Source organism: Nycticebus coucang, chromosome 8 (assembly GCF_027406575.1).
Source record: "Nycticebus coucang isolate mNycCou1 chromosome 8, mNycCou1.pri, whole genome shotgun sequence".
Classification (NCBI taxonomy): Eukaryota; Metazoa; Chordata; class Mammalia; order Primates; family Lorisidae; genus Nycticebus; species Nycticebus coucang.
Window position 1 is genome coordinate 21,939,293 of NC_069787.1, and position 22,603 is coordinate 21,961,895.

Consider the following 22,603-nt stretch of genomic DNA (forward strand, 5'->3'; position numbering starts at 1 on the left):
TTTTCAGAGGAGGTTATGAAAGATAATGATGGAAATTAGTTCTTCCCAGAGTCATCACTCACTACCTTTGAGCTCTCCAGTGTCAGAAGTTCTAAATTAGTGGGATACTTCTGTAGCGATGTGAAAAGGACAGTTTCAGAGAAACATCTTGGAGCCCTGATTCTATTAACTGTAATCACTGCGGTGTTTCTGCGCGCCGGTACAACACATTTTCCATGTAGCAATAAACGCTGAAGCACATTTCATTAATTCGTGATTTCCCCTAAACGGCAATGTGTTTAGCTGCAGATCAGCGTGTGATTTTACCAAAGAAATAGAAGCTAGAGAAGTACAATAAAACAAATCACTCAGTTATCTCCTGGGAAGGCTGCTCTTTGCTGGGAGGTGCTTTGGACAAGGTCTACGGTAATTAGCCCAGTCAAAACTCAGCTCCACTGAGGGTTCCAGATTCCCATGGGAAATCCTCCAGGGAACTGAGGCCAGACCTTGCTGCATTCTGCCTGAAGTTGCCAGCCAGCTGTGGTTTCTCTCTGGAGGCACTGTGCAGCCAAACTGTCTAAGATTAAGTTAGGAACTTGAAATTTTAATCACTGCCCTGATAGCAGTTTGCAGTATGTCTTTGTGCAGGCCACTTACTGTTTCTGGTGCTTTAGCAGTTTCTCAGCTGCAACCTGGGAGAGAAGGGACAGGAGCATTGAACTATAACTATTCTGACAATTCAATTCAGCAAAACACTTCCATGTCTGCTGATCAGTAAGGTGGCATAGGAGAAACTCAACAGAGTAGAGCATTTTCATTTGCAGTTACCGATGGAATAAACACAGTTCTCTCCACAACTATTATGGGTAGAGGAATTAGTCCAAGACCGAGAGAGAAGATTTGAACTGCTTTTGACATGGGATTGTGATTTTATTATTGGCTGCTCCCACCGAATATGTACTTACATTTCAATGTTACGGGCTCATTTGGAAGTTAGAGATGCATCTTTAGATGTTTCTGCTTAGCACCTGCATGCATGAGGGGCTTACACCACACATAAGGAAATTAAGGGAGGTCTGTAGCTCTTAGAAGCTTTCATCACTCAGTGAGTGAGCCTTTTGCTAGATATTTCCATTTGCTTCTCAAGATCCATTCTCTCTTCTTCCTTGTGTCTGTCTGTGAGGCTGGCCTGTGTAGATAACCTCAACTGCTTTTCTTTCCTCTGGCTTCCTCTTGGTTCAGGGAGCAGGGATCTCTCAGGGAGATCAGAAGGAGGAGGAGAACAAGAGCAGGTTCCCTCTCTGGAGGGTCTCCTCTGAGCTAGCCGTGAGCCTTGACTGGAGTTTCTGCTCTTAATAATGTGGTCCTTTCTGGCTGTCTCTTTTCTTCCAAGTTCTAGTAATTACTCCCTCTTTTCAACCCTTCAAACCACAGTACACTGAAAATCCTTTATGCATTTTTAGCCTCTGCCTACACGTGTGTAAACAACCCTTTTAGCACACATCCGACTACTACCTTGGTTTGGGGTGCCATCTGCTCCCTGACTGATACACATCCATCTCACCCCCTCCTGGCATCAAGCCCTGCCTTTCTGGATTTCCCCTCTAATCTGGTTACTCCCCATGCTGCGCTTATATCTCTGTCATCAGGGAATTCACCTGGAATCTCACGTCACGAGTGCCATTCAGTAGAAATATCATTCAAGCCACAGATGCAAGGCAAATATATAGCTTAAATTTTCTAGTAGCCATAATTTTTAAAGTAAAATGTAAAATTAATTTTATTAAGAAATTCCATAGAACACAATATATGAGTAAGAAATTCTTTACAAATATTATCTCAAGCAAATTTTACACTAACCTTACAAAGGTTCTCTGAAGCATCACAGGATTGAGAAAGGTTCATTCCTTTATTTATTTGGTGATCAGTAAATATTTGTTGAGCGCTACTGTGTAACAGTCACTATTTTGGGTTCTGTGATACTCGGTGAGTCAACATATACATTCATGGTGCTTATATTGCGGTGGCGGGGGGGAAGAATAGATAGAAAACAAGTTAAATAACTAAAATATGCGGCATATTAAAGATGGAAAGTGCTTAGGCCAAAAAATAAAGCAAGAAAGGAAATGGAAAGAGCATGGTAAAAATCGGAATTGCGCACACGTGAGTCAGGACACTCACAGTGAAGGAGACATTGGAGTAATTCCCTGAAAATACCAGCCGTGTAGATAACTGGAGGGAAAACGAAGCAAGTAAACAATTCAAAGCAGGAGGTATAAAGGCCCTGAGGAAAGAATGTGTTGGAGGTGTTTGAAGAATATCGATAAATCCAGTGTGGCTGGAATAAGTCAGCTTAGCAAAGAATGAGATAAAAAAAAAGAAATAATGAGAGCAGGAGTCAGGTGAGTCCATCGCATGTGGCTTATTAGGTCATAGTAAAATGAGTAAAATGGGAAGTCATGGGGCAGGGCCTGTAGCTCAAAGGAGTAGCACGCAGGCCCCACATGCTGGAGGTGGTGAGTTCAAAACCAGCCCCAGCCAAAAACTACAAAAAAACAAACAAAAAAAGGAAGTCATTAAAAATTTTGAGCAGAGTTATGGTACAGTTTGACTTCAGTTTTTTAAAAAACACCCTGGTTTTCTAGTCTCTAGCTAGAGACTAGACTCAGAGTCAGCAAAGAAAAAGGAAGAGGGGTAGTGAAAATTCAAGCAAGTGAGTAGGTGGAGGAGGTTGGACTTGGGGTGGGAAGATCCTGGTGGGGATGATAAAAGGTTTGGTTATGGACTTATTTAAAGGATGTGGGAGAAGAGGAACAGTGAAGGTGACTTTAAAAAAATTGTCCTGGCTACACTGCTAATAAACCAGAGAGCTAGGATTTAAATCTAAATCTGCCTGACTCCAAACCTTAGGCTCTTAATTTTGACTAATTAGTACTTATTGTTTTTTTTTCTCAGCTTAAAATTTCTGTTTTTCCCCTAACAAATAAATTGCAATATGTTCTGATGGCAATTATGAAATTTATACACATTACACAGCCTAAAGTCTAAAAATAAAAGATTTTGTATCTTGACTGAAACGTACCTATCCAGCTATACAGACGAGGTTCCTGTAAAAGCCTCGACTCAGCGGTCGGACGACTAATCTCCACCTTCCTCTCAGCGATAGCTGCATGGCTTTCTTAGTCAACCCATCTAAACGTTTTCTTCTTATGTATCTTCATTTCTTTACCGTAGATAAATATCGTATATTGTGAATTTTAAGTTTTTTTTTTATTTCTTTTGAAATCATTATGTGAGAGAAAACTGAAAGTCTTGAATTGTAGTCATCCTACAGGATGGTTTTATCAGGATAACCTGATTTTTTCATGAGAGGATAGCATATGAGAGGGTGGACCTGGTAATTATTATGTTATAGTTATATGGGCGTGGTCATTAGCCAGGTTTGCTCATTCCACAAAGTATACATGTATTGAAACATCACAGGTTACCCCATAATTATACAGAGGGTGCCAAAAAATGTATATGCATCTTAAAAAAAGAAAAACTGTGTTAGATTTGTAACACTCCAGTCACGTTTGACTGTGCAATTACAAGAGGTGCTCTCTGTGACTTGTGTCTACCTTTTGTTGTTGGTATATATTGAGTATTACAATTTGAATGCAGTTTTTTCTTTCTTCAAATGTACATACATTTCTTGGTAGCTTTTGTATGTATAATTATTCTATGTAATAAAAATAATTTGAAAAACAGATTATGTGACCAAAATATGTTCACCCCTGTAATACTCTGAAATAAAAAATAAATACATTAAAAAAGAGAAGATGGTATGTATGGTAATGTGTTTGTGTAGAAGGGTGGGATCACACCTGTGGTGCATATTATAGGGGTATTTGCGAAACTTGGTAAATGTAGAATGTAAATGTTTTGGCACAGTAACCGAGATAACGCCGGAAAGGCTATGTTAACCACTGTGATAAAAATGTGTCAAATGGTTTATGAAGTGAGTGTATGATGCCCCATAATCATATCATTGTATACAGTTATGATTTAATAAAAAAAATTAAAAAAAAAATAGGTGACTTCTCATCACAAAGAGTGGAGATCTACCACCCCCCCAAAAAAGACATCTTGAAAGTGCTGGGAAAAAAAATTAAGTTAAAATTCTATACCCAAGAAAAATATCCTGCCATATAAAAACAATTTCAGATTAACAAAAGCAGGGACAATTTATTTCCAGTAAACATACAGTACAAAGAAGTACAAAAAGAAGTTATTTAGGTTGAAGAGAACATGAGATTTCTCAGCATCCATTAGCAAATGGGCCAATATCTTCTAATAAATCATGTAAATACAAAATAAATCGTAGATCTCTCCTATTGGTTATGTTTTGTAGAGAACCCTCATATACTTGGATCAAGTTTCAATTGGAGATGATAAAAATGTTCTGAGTTTGGATAGTGGTGATGATTATATACCAATGTAAGTGTGCTAATGCCACTGAACTATACACCCCAAAATTATTAAAATGGTAAATTTTATATTAAATGTATTTCATCCCAATAAAAATACTCATTGAACTGAAAAAAAAAAAAAAAAAAAAAAAGAAGGGTGTGTGAAAGTTTCTGACTTTAACATTTGGCTACTAATTCTATTCTAATTTTGGTTTTAATGATGTATAAGCTAGCACTATATGTTTACCACCTTTTAACCTTCAGATGAGAATACTAAACTGTCAAGAAGTGACCTTAAAGTTACCAAGGAATTCCATCCTAACGAGATAGATTTATAGTTTAATGACTTTTTTTTTTTGCAGTTTTTGGCCAAGGTCAGATTTGAACCCACCACCTCCGGTATATGGGGCCAGAATGCTACTCCTTTGAGCCACAGGCACCGCCCTAGTTTAATGACATTTTAATTGAACATAGTATGGTGATTCGAAATCAGTATGCTATATATGCACAAGGAATTGGGGCTTAGTGTAAGTGTAATCTAGTTACTAGATGCATTAGACTATTAATTTTAAGATGTTTCCATTACTTCTCAGTGTAAAGGTGTGATCGTCGTAGTGAAGTGGCTATCATTAAATGAAACAATGGTTTCAGAAACACATTAATGTAACACCTGTTCTTTTACAGGTGTTATTATGGAAGATTTTACTCGTTGAAAGGTGTTTGTCCTGATAAACAGTCTGCAATTGTGTTTTAAAAGATACGCAGCCTTGTCAACAGCAGGCTTTTATCATCTATACACCAGTTGATTTTCTTTTAATTCTGTACCATTCTAGATTCATATGGAAATGTGTCTTTCAAAAAAATTGCACATTACATGACAATAAATCAACTTAGATCCAGTTTCTCACATTGGACAGCCACGTTAACTGGCTGACAGCTGATTAGTCTGTCAAATCCAAAAGGCCTGGTAATATTTGGCAGCAAGCAATGGAAGCACCCTGGGTTGGTGCAAAGCAAAAGAGTGAGTGCTTTCAAATGTAAACAGATCAGTAGTCTGTTAACTGTGACTGATATGACAGCAATGACCTGGAGAATGGGAATGAAGGTACTGCTGCCAGGAGGAGGAAAAACAAAAACAATGCCAGTAGTGCTATGGAGCTGATCATTTACAGGGGACAGTTCCAGAAACCTCGGCAGAAGTTATTTTACCTAGATGTTGTCATTTTTTGTAGACTCTCTTTCACCCAGCCACAGTATAATTAGAACCAAAGAATAATTTCCAATGTTGCACAGTGGAGGAGTCTAGATCCCGTGATGTGGGTCAAAAAGCTGGATTAAAATGGAGGATGATCACAATTCCATGAATTTCTCTCCGATGAAACTTAAATACTGACAGTTCTTTTTTTTTCTTTGTTTGAGACGGAGTCTGACTTTGTCACCCTCAGTAGAGTGCTTTGGTATCACAGCTCACAGCAACCTCGAACTCCTGAGCTCAAGAGATTCTCTTGCCTCAGCCTCCTGAGTAGCTGGGACTACAGGTGCCCAACACAACACCCGGCTAATTTTTCAGTAGAGACAGAGTCTCACCCTTGCTCAGGCTGGTCTCGAACTTGTAAGCTCAAACAATCCATCCACCTCGGCCTCCCAGAGTGCTGGGATTACAGGTGTTAGCCATAACGCCCTGCCTAATTCTCCTTTTTTTTTTTTTAAACATCTGACAGATTCATTTATTTATTCCACACTTTTTAGAGTCTACGATGTGACAGATAATACACTTATCCTTAAATTTCCAAGACTCATTTATTTTTTCCATTCTACATTATCTTTTTAAAATATTAAAACATTAAAATTATAACTAATAATTTTATATATTCTACATGTACAATGTGATGGTTTGGTGTACTGAATAAGGTGGGACAATTCAGTTTGGAACTCATTCTAGAAAATGTGCTACACACCTCATTGCTGAATACCACTATGGTCACCAAATGTCCAAGGGGAACAATTCGAAGGTGACCATACTGATATTCAGCAACAGGGCATGTAGCACTTTTTCTAGGATGAGTTTACGAACTTAATTGTCTGACCTCGTATATAAAACTTGCATAATGGTTACCATAATTGAATCAATTAAAACATCTAATTACCACCCACGCTGCCTATCATATTTCAAGAACTTATTCATCTTGTAATTGAAAGTTTGTACACTCTGACCAACATCTGACAGCTCTAATTTAATAATTTATATGTTTGTAGCTAACAACTCCTTCAAAGCATTGAATTGAGTTTGTGTAACTGTACAGTATGCATTTAACCTATTAATGCACTGAAGACAAGACCACACAAAGAAAATGCATCGGGAACATGTATTGGCTGTTTTTTTTTTTTCAATGATTATATTCTTTGGGGCTAAGATATCAGTATTTATTGAAGAAATGTAAATTTATGCCTCCATGAGAGTCTAATAGACATTCATTAAACTAAGTTAAAAACAAAAGGATGAATAATACAGAGGAGGGAGAACAACCATTAACAGGACTCTCACATACTGATGGTGGCAGGATAAATAGGAACAGCAGCCTTGGAAATCATTTGGCAAAATCAGCTAAAATGAAACATGTGAATGCTACAAACCACACAAAAGTATGTGCACATGTCCATCAAGAGATATGTACAAGAATGTTCATCAGGCTTTTATTCATCGTAGACTCCCAAGGGAAAAGAAAACAAATGTACACCCAGAGGAGGATAGATGAATAAATTGGGGTGTATTTATACAACAGAATACTACACCGAAGTGAAATAGAACAAACTACTCCCACACACATTTATTTGAGTAATTCTATTTATAAACAGCATATTAACTGAAAGAAACGAGATACAGAAGATCCATTCTGTATGTTTTCCTTTTATGAATCACAACACTAAACTATGCTGATAGACAGAGAGTGGCTATTTTGGGGAGATTATAAATTGAAAGGAAGCACAAGGAACTTTCTGGGTTGCTATAAATTTCCTGTAACTTAGATCTGGAAGTGATTACAGTGGTGAATATCTGTATGAAATTGCCAATCTGTGCATTTAATATATGAACAATTTCCCATATGTAAAATAAATTAAAAAAAAGAAAACCTCCTTGCAAAAATAAACAATCCTTTTAAAAGATCGTTTAATGTCATAGTTCTAGAATGGCTTAAGTGTTGCCGATTTAACCATCCTCTGTAATAGTTTACAGTTTCAGTGCACATCCAAGAATCAATCATAAATGTATGGAGTTGGAAGAAAACTCTGAGACTATCAAATTGGTCTCCTTCCTGTCACAGAAAAGGAACTAGAAGCTAAAAGGTGAAGTCCCCTGCACAAGGCCACCCAGCTATACAGTAGCTGAGTTAGGACTCAGTCCTATAGTTTCTTTTAGTCAGAATTTCTTTTGCCACCTGCTGCTTTGATTTCTGCTTCTCCTCACAGTAGCCTTTGAAGTAGAGGTGAGAGGTTCTGTGCCAACTATTCAGCACATGACCTTTCAGATTTCAGTTTCACAGCCTCCAGCTCTGCAAGCCTTGGGATAGAGTCTTAGTCATCCCTGCTCCGCACCTTCCTCCTTTCAGCTTGCCTCCAGGGATTCGCTTTTTCCTTGCTCTTCTTCAAAGCAGTGGCTGCCTGCTTTATTTCTCTCTTGTACCTTTTACCTGGGACCAACTCCAGAGGAAACAGTCAGCTCAAGGCCTTCTCTCCTTGGCCCTTTCAAACTTGCATGAGTAACTTTAATATCAATGGTTTTATCACAAACAGAGGCAAGTGAGGTTAGGAAGAAATGGGGAGGGAATAAATAAGAGGAAGCAGATTAGACTGATGAATCTCACAGAATATTTTCTGAAGGCCTCAGCAGCCCTTATCTGAAGAGGTGCAAATGCAGAAAATCAAATGCACAGGAGTAGAAAGGAAAGTTATCATATTGAAATAATTATCAACATAGTAAAAGAAATACAGATTTATCAGATAATATGTGAGCATCTTTTTTAGTGCCAAGGATTATTGGCAAGTCTAATAACTACCATATTTACATGGTGCCTTAATAATATTTGCTATATGTGCCACAATTGTAATAGAGTATGAAAATATCTTTGCTTTCTTTTGGTGATTAAAAATACATTAAAAATACTATTCATACCGGGCTTTATGTGTGTATATGTATGTGTATGTATATATATATATATATATATTTTTTTTTTTTTATGGCCTACATTCTTAAAGGAAGAAAATGCTAACCTTCTGTGAAAACATGGATTTTTCTTTTTGTAATCAAATTCACTTACCTAAATAAAGAACCCAATTGGAATCACTGGCTCCTATTTGTAGACAAAATTTCCTGAAATGGTAACATCAATAATAGTAATAAAACTCAAGAGTTTGCAGCAGCAGGTTGGGTGTTTTCTCCAGACCCTTACCCATGCACTCTGGGATCCTTACCATATTGCTTTTTCAAGAAGTCATGGGAGAGCGGGTGGAGTGCACATCAGGAGGTATTGATATTGTGCAGTATAGAGGTGAGGGTGGAATTGGTTAATAAGGAGGTGGAAGAAGAGAATGCCTTCGCTGTTTTCAAAGAGTTTGCAGTTGTGAGGGAAATATGATCAACCATCCAGAGGTCATTACTAAGCAATTAAAAACTAAATGCCATAGATTGTATTACAACATAAAATCATTTGAAATGTGCTTTTTAACAAATAGGTAGAAACAAAAATGCATTGGATTTTGTCATTTTCTTACAGATTAGAAAAATTCACCAGGCTTTCTTTTCTGTTCTTTTCTGTTCTCTTCTGTGGCTTACGAAGCTCGAAGCTCTTTGGGAAAGGGCCTGCTTGCCATGGGCACTCCTAGCCTCTTGTGATTTGGATGTCTCCACTCCAACACATTTTTAGATCTCTGAAGGGCAGAGCAAGGGAGTATTTCTTTGACCTGGCTTTTCATCATTACTCAGGCTAATAATTTCAGTTAAGTAGTGTCTTGGACAGTGTGATAGAAGGGATCTTTGATTGGTTGTATCCCATTTTTCAAAAATTTCCTTGATGCAATTCAGTTAAACTTTGGTGATAATAATAGCAAAGTGTCTTATGTGTGAATTATGTTCTAATTAAATTTCTAAGTGAGATTTTAGTGGGAGAAGAAATAAGGTAGATAAAAATATCCACTTGTCAATTTTTCACTGACATTTATTTCTGGTTCTGTGGTGCATTAAAAGAAAAAAGGCAGTTGGCTTTTGAGTGTATGCATCCAGAGTTAAAAATTCAATTTATTGTTGTTGTTTTTTATTTTCATGAAAAGTACCTACTTTGGTTGTGACATAACTCCTATCCTGGTAAGGTGTACTGTATTCAAAAGGGAATGTATCATGGCAGAAATACAGAATGTGATTTTTCAAGCAACTTTTATAGCTCTTATTTCTGACTCATTGTCAGTTATAAATGGCAATGCCCACTAGAGGTCTCTCCAGCATGAATTATTTCTAATTCCTGAAATGAGATTGTATTTATTAAATGTTCAGTTCATTGCCTGCTCAGGAGAGCTAGGGAACTTTGCTGCATTTGACACGATAGCTAGTCACGACCTTAACAATGGAGAGTGGCACGCTCATTCAAACTGCTATGTCTGTGAGTCTATTTTATTTACTTACAAGAATGTCAGTGTCACCCCCCTATTCTGCAGAGTTCATTTAACAAGTTTACATGCTTCCAAGTAAAGATGGAAAACATGAAAGCCCTTTAAAGAGAGTGACCACATGCTGTCATGTTTTTTGCAGCTTGCAGAAAACTCTGGTAGGCTCTCAACTGGAAATAATTATTACAATAGGCAATTTTCAGCCCGACTCTTTTTGAATTACAAAAAATGTATACAAATTTCAATTCAAAGGAATAACTTTCATGTTCAGACTCTAGAGACAACTTCTTGATCTTCTGATACGTTTACTTTATTCATTATGTCAAGTATATTTAGAGAAGCTTGTCTTACGTGCAGTGTGCACATAGAGACTTGGTACAGCATGTAATTTAACACAATGAGTAGTGTGTGGTTCTGTGTGTGCCTATACATGGAGACAAAGCAATTCTGACACTGCTTCAGCAAACACAGACATCGGCCTTTACTATATGAGTCTCAAACATGAAATCAAGAGATTTATGCTAGCAAGGTTTAGCAACCCTATAACCAACCACTCCTTAGGTTTTAATTCCCCAGCCTGGTTAAACACAAGCTGGTACTGGTGCCCAGTGGACAGGGTGTTCTACCGAGAAAAGTCAACATTAAGATAATGTGTGGCCACTGCCCCCATATTGGATGAAGGTCGCCCAATTTGTAAACTTAACTCAGAGGTTATATTAATTCTCTGATGTGGCCCAGAGAAACCTGCAAGGCAAAAGAAGGAAAAAATGGACATTGATAAAGTGCAGTGTTCTATAAAACTGAATTGGAAATGGGGCTTAGAAAAGAGAAAGTACCAAATAAATCTATTGTCTTTGAATTCATCATTATTTTTTTGTTTCAAAAAAAAAACGAAGTCTACAGAATCCAGGCACAAGCAAGATTGAATGTAAGAAGTCATTGCAGCCCCTGTCCTAACCAAAGACAGCAAAAAGCAATGAAAAGAGTTTGCTCTATTCCTGAATCGGCTCACATTAATAACAGAGACATGTAGACAAAATCATCTCAAGATATCGGCGGTTTGGGCTGCAGGAATCCTAAACCCCTAGTGTTTTGCTGCTAGATTACTACAGCAATAACATCTGCCCAGAGGAGAGTTCAACTTAAATCCCAAACCACTCTAAGCAGACATATAATGGTTTAGAAACTCCTCTCCATAGTAATCAAAGTCAATGGAAGACTCCTTCTCCCATGAGACTGGATGGGGAATAGCCATTGAGATAATGATGCCTCCCATCCCCAAGCAAAAAGATCCTATCTCCTCACAAAGCAGAGAACAATACCTTGGGATGAAATGCTTTCTTTCCAGGTAGGATTCAAAATGACTATATAAGCCAATAATTGCCTCCAAGAAGAGCTATTCTCATAAAGTTAATTAAGTGGAAAAAGCAGGTCACAGAACTGCTTTTCTAGTATTTTTACTGACAAGAGGCAAATCACCTTACACTAGATCCCAGACACATTCACGCATATATAACTGACACAGTATTCCCTCCCTGGGAGCTATTTGGTCAGTTATTTTACATTCTATTTAAATTAATTATTTTAATGCTAGTTGTTACCCACTAAATTGATTTTCTAACCCACTAATTGGTCATAAGTCACAGTTTGAAAATCTTTGAATGAAACAGTAATGTAGAGAAGGAATCAATTTTTGTAAACACATAAATTCTCACGGGAAAAGTCATGAAGATCGTATCTTGAAATACAAACAGCAGTTCTCTTTGGGCGATGGATTTTCTGATTCTTTTTCCTTTCTTTTTTGTTATCTTTATTAGCTTATCTTCCTTCAGAAAATTATATTTCTTGGGTAATCGGTAAGGTGAATTGCATCCCATCCAAGAAATGTTTTAGAATCTTTGAAATGATCTTAGTGTCCTCAAGCTATTTGCATCTTCGTCTACTGAATTGGTTTAGCCAGTACATTTTCTACCCTCCTCTTTTACTTTCTACCATAGAGTGCCTCTAACAGGAGAAGAGGAAAGGAAGGGAAGACGGAAAGAAGGAAGACAGGGAAGGAGAAAAGGGAGTTTCGGATATCTACTCCAAGTTTCTTTGATAAATTTACCCAAGGGGGTGTGTGTGAGCACATGCGAGCCTAGAGCTATTTTTATGTTTGCCTAGAGACTGAATTGGGTTTTTAAAAAATCCAAATTTAGTTATTCATTTCAGTAGCCCTATGAATTTGAGAAATTTACATCTTGCCTTTCTGTGCTTCAGTTTCTCTGTTTGAATAATAAATTCGCTGTGCTTAGATTTGCTTTATACTTTTACATCCAAGAGCTGTGTTGGTCAGGAAGAATCACTTGGATAACTGTTGTTGCACTTCCAGGTATTGCATATTGCTTTTGATTATTGATAACTCAAAATTTATGTTTCTTGCCCTACTTCAAATTCCCACACAGAAAGAATGCTGAAAGCGGACCACCTTTATCAGGAATTACGTTTAGCTTAGTGGCTAAAGCTGATCTCATGACACTTGGTGCAAAAATACATACATTTCGTTTACTATGTTGGGCTACTTGATCACATGAACTTTTAACTCCATAGAAACAAAGGACATCCTACTGACACGTGCATGTCAGTATCACTCTACTTTCATGAGAAGAGATTTATTTATTTAAATAGATTTGTGGGTACAAGTAGTTTTTTGTTACAATTTTGCCTAGCGGAGAAGTCTAGGCTTTTGATATACACCTACCCATCACCTAAAGAGTGTACAGTAGCCATCCAACCTTTTTAGCACCAAAGACCAATTTCGTGAAAGACAATTTTTAGACAGATGGAGGTGGAAGTGAGGGGATATGGGACGGGAGGCAGTGCTCGGGTGGTGATTTGCTCTCCTGTCATTCAACTCTGGCTTTGCAGCCTGGTTTCTAATAAGCCACAGACCAGAGACTCTTTGGCACCAGGGACAAATTTCATGGAAGACAATTTTACCAGGGACATGGGGATGAGGGAGTTGGGGTAGAGATGCAACAGGAGGCAGAGCTCAGGCTATGATGTTGTACGGCCAGTTCCTAACAGGCCCCTGACCGTACCTGTTCGCAGCCTAGGAGTTGGACACCATAGGCATATATGTATATACACTGTGCCCAAGAGGTAATTTTTCATGCCATATCCCTCCTCCCCCTCTCCCTTCTGAGTCTTCTCTATTATTTCACTGTGTAGGGCCACACATACCATTGCTTATCTCACACTTGTAAATGAAAACATGAGGTATTCTGTATTTTGTTTCTGGTTTCCAGTTCCATGCATGTTGCTGCATAAAACATTGTGCCATTCTTTTTGATGGCTGAGTAGTACTCCAATATATAGATAGGTTGGTAGGCCAAGCACATTTTCTTTATTCATTCATCAACCAGAGGGCATTTAGATTGGTTCCAAAGTTTTGCAATTGTGAATTCTGCTGTGAATTGTGGGTGCAGCTGTATTTTATAAAATGCCTTCTTTTCCTTTGGGTAGATACCCAGTAACGGGATTGCTAGATCAATGGTGATATGCTTTTAGTATTTTGAAATTGCTGCATACTGTTTTCTGCAGAGGTTCTACTAATTTACATTCCCATCAGTAGTATATCAAGGTTCCCTTGTCACTGCCATCTATTCCAGCATCTATTGTTTTTTGACTTTTAAATAATGGCCATTCTGAATAGGGGTGAGGTGGTATCTCATGGTGATTTGAATTTGAATTTCCCTAATGATTAGTGATATTGAGCATGTTGGAAATATATTTATTTAAATAGTCTGTATGTCCTATAGATACTCATTAATCTAACTTTTAGTGTTAAAGGTCACAGTAAGTTACCTTTAATATTTAATAGAAAGTCATTCAAAGATTTTTAAAATCTTTATTCTACTCTTTGAGACACAAAAGACATTTCCAGGCATCACACAGGTTGTGGTGAGTAGGGGCTTCTGGGTTCTGCACAATCTAACTTGTACTTTTCCATCCATCCAGGTCACCTGCTGAGACTTTTTAGGCATTTGAGTTTGAGACCCCTACTGTAAGCAAACATACTCAGTACAATATTGTTGTGAGTCAACAAACAAACAACAGTTGATGTAATTAGTTAGAAACTAAATAACACTAGTAGCAGGAAGTAACCAAAAACAATCCATCGAAATTTCAGATAACTTCTCAATCTAAACACTCTCATTTTCTATGGGCTTTTCAAGCCTCATTGGCTTCATCTAGTTACATCTACATTTATTGGTCCCCCCACCCAATGTGCTTTTTGCCTCTGGGCAATATTTTGTAAAATATAGATAATAGCCCCTGCTCAGCTCATTTTTCTTGATTATTGTGAAGATCCCCATATAAAAATGTAAAATATAAATGCAGAGTATGAATATCCATTATTATTTATGCTCAGGCAGGGGTAGATCCTCACAGGCCCTGCTGCTCTGGTGACTTTAAATTTGACATATCAGCAAGAACAACTAGCTGGTTTAGATGCCTTTAAACTCATTGATTGCTATCCCTGGTTCTTCTGTACTGGTGTTGAAATAGTTCTTTTCCTCCATCAGCTCAGCACTCAATCCAACCATAATGAATAAATAGATAAATAAATAGATTAATAAGTAAATCCCCTCAGTTCCCATGACAAGAACTAGAGGATGCAGAGTGACTTGCCCTTGGTGTTCAGAAGTACAAGTAGGTCCATCAAGTTCAACAGGGCTCTACCCTCAGTGCACAGAAAGGGAAAAGCAGCCCCCAGGAGGTTCGCCTCCAAGTCACTCTGTTTTCCCAGAAAATAATCCACAGTCATGTTGTCTCTGTGTGGATGTCCTGCACCAGTTTGTACAACCTTAAAATAGTTTGACATCCAAATAAGAAGGGAAAGCCATCTGTCAACTGAAGGATTTGCAGATCTACGCATTTCAGCACAGCCCCTCTCCTCTAAGCCTCAGACTCTACACCCACCACCCATATGACATCTCACAGTGGTAGGGAGTTTTTTGTGTATTTTTTTTAAATGATGAAATTCCTGGTGCCCCGGATGGGTATCTATAGTGGTTACTCAATGTTTGTTTTGGGATTGTTGTTGTTGCATGAATGAATGATGCCACCCAGGAAGTATCTACTATTTAATTTGTCCATAGTTCCACTTCCCTCCTCCAAACCTGCTGTTTCCCTCCTTTGATTTTTCATCTTTGTAATTTACACTGCCACCTTCCTACTGATTCCTTTTGTTCTTATGTTCACCTTCCAATCAGCAGCTCCTCGTGCTCTACCTCTGTCATGTGGCTGGAGTCTGTCCCCATACCACCCCAGCACTGCTACCCTGATCCAAGTCTCTGCCTCCTTTCTTTCTTCCTACAGACTGTTTTCCTCACGACAATCCAAGGGAAACTCTTTAAAGCATAATTCTGCCAAGAATTCTCCCGTGGTTTGTCATGACAGTTAGACTAAGTTGCAAATTCTTTCCTGTGCTCTGGTCTATCGGATCAAATTTTTGTGGTTTCCAAAACCAGAGCACGATAGAGTCACCTGGAGAGATTAAAAAATATGCAGAGCCCGACACCTCACATGAGGCTGATCAGATCAGTAGATTCCACACTGAACATCCCCTCATCTTCAATTCTCCTGTGTTTTGTATTATTCCCATGTTCATCCACAGCCCTTCAGTCAGACAGGGTTTCTTTTCCCTCTCCAGAAATCACCAAGTTCTTTCCAATGTCAGGACTTTTGCTTTTGTTGTACTTTCTCCCTGGAATGTCCCTTCTCTGTTCCTGACATCCCCTCCCTGGTGCATCATCATCTGAATAACGCAGCCCCGTCTTCTGCCCTCAGGCATTTTCTATGCCACCTACCTGTTGTATTTTCTTTCTAGCACTTACCACTATCTGAAATAACCTTATCAATTTATGAGCTTGTATATCTCCTTCAGTGGAAAGTAAAATCCCTGAGGACAGGAGCATTGCCTATGCTGTTTTACTGCAAAGTTTCCAGAAGGGCTCCATTGCTACACATGGATAATAATAAATATTTTAGTCTTTGTGGAATATGAGGTTTCTCTCACAACTGTTCACCTCTGCCCTTGTAGTATGCAGGCAGCCAAACATGGGATGTTGAGTTCTAACAAAATGCCACCTATAGATACAGAGATTGAAATTTCATTTAATTTTCACAACCTGAAAAATATTATTCTCTTGCAGATTTTTTTTGCCATTTAAAATTGTGAAAACCAGCTTACAGAGCAGTGATTTTCAGCTGGTATTCCATGACACACATCTGTACCGTGACAGGATCTTTAGTGTGTTGTGAAATTTTTTAAAGATCATTAATCAAATTGTTTCCAAAGCAAGTTCAAAGAGCATTAAGTATCTATTTTTTCTTACTCTTTTTTTTTTGATTTTTAAAAAATTTATTGGCTGTTTTATTATCCACAACAGATTTTCCTTTTATTAGCACAGGAAATTGAAAATTGGTTATAATGTATTATCTCTGCTCTTATATTTTCTTCAATAGATATATTCAGCATTGATATTTGTAAATGGAATTATGTTCAGTTTTCATGGTTTCTGAATTTTGTTTTTATTTTCCTAGGAACAAGAGGACTCAGGACATATGGTTGGCATTTTAATAATACCATATATCCAAGATAAAAATGATTCCATAAAGTTTTCAGTTGTCCAGTTTCATTAATTCAGAACTTCATTAGATAACTTGAAATCCAACTAGCTTCCTCTTTCTTAAAAACAAAACCCCCAAACATCCTTTTTCTGAAAGTTGCATTATTTCCCAGTGTTAGGCCAGTTTGTCCTCAAATTAAGCAGAATTTCAACATCTCGTTGAGCCAGTTTGTAAACTCCAACTTCATTTAATGCTGCTGTCGCAGGAAGCTGTCCTGAAGCTGACTGCAATACATCTTTCAAGAATAGTGCAGAGCCGATGTTCAAATTCAAAATAATACAAGCTTCTTTTACACGTTTAAAATAATTTTCTGGTCTCTTGCAATAGTGAGAAAACAAAGGGAAAAGATTGCAAGTCATATCAAACTGCAACTGGGCTGCTCCTCCTTCATTGAAATGATTAGCAAGAATGATTTCTTGGCAGATGTATATATCCTGCTTCTCTACAAGCATTTGCCAGAAAATTTTAAATAAGGACAAACAAAGCTACTGCTCCAGTTGAAGTAAACAGTCTCGTAACATCAGCAAAAAATGGGCAGGCCGAACTGGACAGGGATATTACTGCCTGCTCTGACTGAGATGGCAAGGACAACCATCTTTCTTTTTTATATAATTTTATATAATTTTGCAGCATTATTTAACTTCTCTAAAGACATGGTCTACTTGTCCAGTCAACATGTCATGCTTTAAATGCTCTAAGAGGTTAATCATGTCATCAAACACAGAGCTCTCCATGGAGGCCAGTTGTCCGAGTTGCAGTTTACTTAGATATTATCATCTGCGAAGACCTCCAATGCTGCCTGTTGAAGTTGTAAAAAGAAAACTTTGTCAGCCCAGTCTGCTAGTACTGTCGCGATGTAGTTCACAGCATTAAGAATTGCACAGTATTGAAAGCCAAGGGAAACTCTAGTCTCTTCTTTCATCACCTGAGTTAATCGTATCCTAAAATCATCTACTAGCTCCTTCTGTAACTCCAGGAACTGCAGCTTTCATGAAGGTGTGGGAAGATTTTTATACCTGTCAGTTATAACCAAGAGTAGAGTCATAAAAGTTTCTGCACAGTCTGGAACTTTCATTTCATCCACATCAGTGATATCCTTATATTGGGATACCCAGGCAGCTTCTGATGAAAGCATCGTGTCCATTTTTTGAAGAGCAAATTTTCTCTCCACAGTCAACCATCTCTGAAAACAGGTTTCCTCAGGTTTCTCTGTTGACAGAATATGCGTACAACCAGCAAAAGTGCCAGGATAGCTGTGAACAGTATGAAGCTCCCTTTCAAAAAAGAGCACTTCATGCACCAAATGACAGAAGAGACTGTCATCATATAGCAGACAAGGAATATCAGCAGCTAATTTCTCAAGCACTAGCATCATAAGGCTTCGAGAAAATTCAAGCCTTGCATTTACTGAAGACCCTACTTTGTCTAATATGGGCTGAATCTTCTCATCCAGAAATTGTGTATGATTTCCAATCCACATAAGTACTTGAGCCAAGTACCATACAGGCTTGCTGATAACATTAGTCTGCCGGTTCCCTCTGAAATGACATCTGAACCTCTTCTGGAGAGGAGTCAGCATAACCTGAATGGGCAGGATAAAAGAAGGGGATGCAGGAAGAGAGTGTTGTTCTGGGAGTTGTTTTGGTTCTGTAATTAATTCTTCTGAGGTTTGTAGTTTGAGAAGCTGACAAAAATAGTGTCTCCAAGTTACTATACCATTCAGGGCCACTGGCAGGTCGACTTAAGCCAACAGTTTGAGATTGAGGGGGTGCAATGAATGGCCAATGAAGTTGTCCTAAAATTTCCTCAAAATCACTTGTAAGCTTGTCCTTGAGAATTTTATGCCAGAATTTAACTGAGAAGATGAGTACAAGATCATTCCTGAAGCTTGATGTCAAGTTCTGCCATAGACACTAGAGTAGAGGCTGCCTCCAGTACATCATTGGTCATCAGATACTGCTGAATATTATCACTTAGTTCTTCAATTTGTGAAATCCGTTCAAGGTAAGCGAGACGCCTTTCAATCTCTTCAATTTGGTCAATCATGGCCCTAAGCTCATGCATCCAGGGCTGTGCATTCAGCAAATGGCTGTTAATGGATCTGAAGAGATGAGTTTCTTGCTCTAGAAACTGATTTAGGAATTGCTTTGATTCTGCTGCATTTTTTAAGGCACTTTGAATTCTTTTAGGAATTTCTGATGAAATTGTAAGCACCTGTTCTTCTAATTGCATTTTACTTTCTGTCATCTGTTCTATGAGTTTATCAAGTTTCTTTAAGGACTTAAGGTCATTTCCAACTTCCTTTTCTATGAACGCAGACACGTAAGAAGGGAGAGCACCATTATCTGTACCTTCACTGACTTGACGTCCAACAAGAACTGCAATATTTATGTCACTTTTCTCCTCCACGTTCTTCCTTTCGTCACCACTTTCTGAGCAGCACCAGGAAAGTAGGTGTGAAAAAAACATTACGATTTGAAGTATTAATACGACTGTATATGGAGCTTGTACGGAACTCACATGGAAGGTGTCCCAGACACACACTACCCACCCTGGGGTGGGGGTGGGGGCCTTCCTGAACAGTCGGGGACGTCTGAATTGGGTTCCACACAGGGCCACCGCTCTGGTGCACCTTCCCAGGACGTGTCATCTCGCCAGGATTGCCAGGGCCGCCTCCTGGGGCCTATGGCCTCCAGGAGGTACTGCAAGGGACTCGACCCCAGGCTGTGGTAACAGGGAACCACCTTCCCAAGCTTCCAGGGCCACCTCAGCAGGGCTATCTCCCCTAGGAAGTCTGTGCCACCTCACTGGGCCACCACAGTCTCATCCTGGGGTTGTCAAGGGCGCCTCACCGGGGCTGCTGGTGACTTGCCTGTCTCCTCTGCCAGTAGCATCCCATCTCCGCGCAAGTCCTCAGCACCCACACTGCCAGTGTGGCCTGTGGAGTCTGCTCCGGCCAGGGACTGATCTACTCTTTTTTTTTTTTTTTTTGATCAACATAATTTTAGTGTACCCCGGAAGTTTAACTGTAGGTTCAAGTGTACTGTGAGATAAAAAGGGTTGGAAAACACTGTACTAGACCCGTACAGAAATGTGTGGCTGACTGGATTTGGCCTACGGGGCTGTAAATTTGCCAACCCCTGATGAACAGCATTTATACTTGTCATTTGGTTCTAAAGGCCAGACCATCCCTGAGAAGCACAAGGGAGCTTCCAAAACCTAGATAGCATTTGCTGGGTATATAAGAAGTTAAACAGAACTGGATGGAGTGGTGGCCAGAGGAAGGCTACCTAAGGAAAATTAAAATACCCCTGTAATAAATCTGAAACTCTGCACCTCTGAATTTAGTTTTTCCTCATCAGTCTTTTTTTCTATAAGTGGCAAAATACAAATTCCAAAAAATGGAAACATCAGTGTGGAATAAATACAAATTCAAAATAAAATCACAACTGGCACCTATCTCATCCTTATTTATTAATATTGACAAAATATTTAAAGGACTTTTAAAAGGAAATTATAAATATTTAAATATTTCAGAGGTTGCAAACTATTTTTCTGCTAATGAATCCCACTTAACTTCAGCCTAAAATGGAGACATTGAAAAGATGCCAAAAATTACCAGGAATGAAGATTACTCTTCCCTGTTCTCAAGGAGGTTATACTGACTGTTCTCAACCTTCAACTACCTAAATGGTAATTATTCATTTTACTGCAGCCCCCAAGTCAGTATTTCTGGAAAGATTTTCTTGAGCCCTCAGACACAGATTTGGTTGTTCTGGATTTCTAGTATTTTCTCTTCTTTTCATATGTTTGTGTATTTATTTTGAAATAAAATTGTAGTCTTTATTTCAATATTTATGTATTTGAATATTTAACCAATGTCTACTTCCTTCAGGAGACTGTCATACACTTAAGGCATGTTTTATGGACCTGGGCAAGTGTCATACTTGGCAATCAATTGGCCCACATGAAGGGGCACAGTCCACTGCACCCTTGTAAAGTGAATCAGTCTCATTTGTGCTCCTTGAAGTCACGAGGCTCTGAGAAGGAACATTTCTAGTACTTGGGCTGAAGTCACGCCTTAAAGGAAAGAATGTACTGGAGACCTTCACCAAGTTGTAGCTGGAGACAGAGCATCTGGCTGGGGCAATGGACCATTGCACTTAATCCCCTACATCTATTTACACAAAAACTTTCAGTCAATCATATAGAGAAGTAGGCAAACAGAACAGACAACCCAACCCTTTGTGGTTCATTGCCATCCCTTAATAAATCCTTCATTTTGTCTGCAGTGTCTGCCTCCATGTCTCTGACTAGGCCAGTGGACAGAAACACCTGCAATATGAAATTATTTTATGGAATAAACTAATGGAAGAATTAAAGGTGGATAGATCATGAAGGAAGGTATATTTGTTGTCTTAACAAAAAGGAAGATATTTCCTTCCACTTTCTTCAGAACTTTTTATGTTGCATTGTGCACCTACATTTATTATGAATATGATAATCATATTTCTGAGACCCAACAAGTCCACTTTGGGTGAATATAAATAAAGGCAGGCAGGAGATGAAGCCACCCCTGGAGTGAAAACTCATTAGACACAGAAGGTAGGCTTTGGAACCACAGCATTCATTTTAAAACTCACATGCTGGTTACTACAGAAGAAGAAGAAAAAAAGAAATCAACCACATGTATTTAAAAGCAGAGGAAAACACAAATAAAGTCTTCTTTCAAAACCATAGGAAACTTGTTTTTCAATCCTGATTCTAAAAGATAAACAGCCCACTCTCTCCTTCATTATAATCCTCATCGCTGCCCTTACAATTAGGTCCCAGAATACATGCTGGTGTCAGACACAAAATCAAAAGCTTACAGCAAAATGTGTTTCCAGAGACCCCGCATGCTTTCCATTTCTCTGGCAAGAGGTCAGATTCAAGTGAAATCTCTAACATGGCTAATCGTTCCTGATAAAGATGTCCTCATTTCCAATTGACTTATATTTTAGCACAAAAAAGGAAGATAAATGTGTGCACTAACAAGAATATTTAGTCATAAAACATTAATGAATCAGATAACCATATTTATTACCAAAAAGATACACAGCCCCCCAATAGGTTATAGCGTGGAGGATCAACAGAATTGAGGCTACTAATTCTAGATTCGTTTAAGTTGTGAAATTGTAATAAGTATAATGGCAATGAATAAGACAAATTTACTACTGATAAGAGATACCTATTTGAGATACACTGCTAAAGAATATAACATATTTTGAGCAAAGCAAATGAATAATACTCTCAAGAAAAGTATAATATAAAGTAAGGAGTTATAGTTCTTCCAGCATTCTCTAACCTCACAGTTGCTGAAATAAATTGGAAAAATATCAAGCAGTCAGATTTATCTCAGTATTCAATGTCCACTTAGGAAGCTATAAAATGAACATTGCTGTAAGACAAGATGCTGGCTATGGAAGAGATTGTATAAAATTAATCTCCATTAACACATTCCTCCCACCCAACACCAGTTTATATCTTTTGCTGATTCTCCTATCTAAATTAAATACAGTATAAGGCAATTTTAAGGTACAATTACGTTCAAGACCAGCCTGAGCAAAGTGAGACCTGTCTCTACTAAAAACAGAAAAATTATTGGGAAGTGTGATAACACCTGTAGTCCCAACCACTCAGGAGGCTGAGGCAGGAGAATCTCATGAACCCAGAAGTTTGAGGTTTCTATGAGCTATAATTATGCCACTGCTCTTGGGGCAACAGAGCAAGATGATGTCCCCCACCCTCCAAAAAGGTGTAATTGCAAATCTTGCAAGTAATACAGTATTTCTTGA

At 38.4% G+C, this 22,603-nt stretch overlaps 1 pseudogene across 1 annotated transcript; it reads right to left on the bottom strand.

Moving 5' to 3' along the window:
- Positions 1-16,623: 16,623 nt before the first annotated feature.
- On the bottom strand, positions 16,624-19,202 carry LOC128591957 (RAD50-interacting protein 1-like; annotated as a pseudogene). Its single transcript, XR_008381715.1, has one exon. The product of XR_008381715.1 is annotated as an RAD50-interacting protein 1-like (transcript).
- Between the last annotated feature and the right edge of the window lie 3,401 nt (positions 19,203-22,603).